Consider the following 1,333-nt stretch of genomic DNA (forward strand, 5'->3'; position numbering starts at 1 on the left):
TTGACCCCCCCCCCCCCCCCCCCCTCATCTAACCTGCTCCTCCTCCTGCTCTTCCTGCTCTCTTCTCTTGCTCCTCCTCTTTCTTTATCCTGCTCCTGCTGCTCCTGCTCCTGCTCCTTTTTATCCTGCTCCTCTTTATCCTGCTGCTCCTGCTCCTGCTCCTGCTCCTCTTTATCCTGCTCCTCTTTATCCTGCTCCTCTTTATCCTGCTCCTGCTGCTCCTGCTGCTCCTGCTCCTCTTTATCCTGCTCCTCCTGCTCCTGCTCCTGCCCCTGCCCCTGCCCCTGCTCTCTCCTCTTGCTCCTGCTTCTCCTTTTCTCCTTGCTTCCACATCAACATTTTTTGCTGAGTTTCGTACCTACTCTTCAAGCTCTTCCAACTTTCAGTTCTCACTCCTTCTCGTTGCTCCTCTCCTCCTTCCCTCCCTTCTCCCCTCTTCCCCCACCCTCGTACACAGAAGCAATTTCTCCAAGATCGATCTACCCCTCATGTTTTATAAATTGTGCGGGAGGAGAGGAGAGGAGAGGAGAGGAGGAGGACATAGAGGACGGGAAGGAAGAGGAGAGAAGTACAGAGGAGGAGAGGATCGAAGAAGAGCGAGAGCAAGATCAGTGTAGGATCTTAGAACATCACAGTCTTTTGACATCGTTTTTGTTTCAAACGTCAACTGCCATCTCCCAAGTCCTCCATCCATAGCGTACAGATCCTGAACAGGAGTCTCGTGCTGGAGCCACAGCTGCCAGGTTGCAGGCAGAGAGCGGGAGGAGGAGGAGGAGGAAGAGGAAGAGGAGGAGCTGATTTCTTAGATTCGTGGGGCAGGAGGAGAGGAGAAGACGGGCAGGGCAACTGGCTTCACTGTAAAGAAAGACATGAGCAGAAGACAGGTTTCGATCGGTTTTCTGACGATAACACGTTCTAATGTGTGCAATGATCAGAGAGGAAAATTAGGAGGAGGAGAAGGAGGAGGAGGAGAAGGAGGAGGAAGGCAGAGGAGGGGAAGGGGGAGAATATAAGGATGGTCGAGTGAGAACAATAGAGGAGCAACGAAGAACACGTTGTTGAATAGGGTGCAGGCGATGAAAAGAAGGAAAGCAATACATGGTGATGAGGAGAGGAAAAGAGAGGAAGAGCGGAAGGAGACGATAACAGAACAGAAGTACAAAGGAGGCGATCAGAAGTTGAGGGAGAGAGGTAAGGAAGGAAACAGAGCATAAGCAGAGGAGGCGGAGGGAGGGAGGGAGGGAGGGAGGGAGGGAGGGAGGGAGGGAGGGAGGGAGGGAGGGAGGGAGGGAGGGAGGGAGGGAGGGACGGGGTGTGGAGGACGTGGACCGAA

The sequence above is a fragment of the Guillardia theta genome (genome assembly GCF_000315625.1).
Source record: "Guillardia theta CCMP2712 unplaced genomic scaffold GUITHscaffold_19, whole genome shotgun sequence".
Classification (NCBI taxonomy): Eukaryota; class Cryptophyceae; order Pyrenomonadales; family Geminigeraceae; genus Guillardia; species Guillardia theta.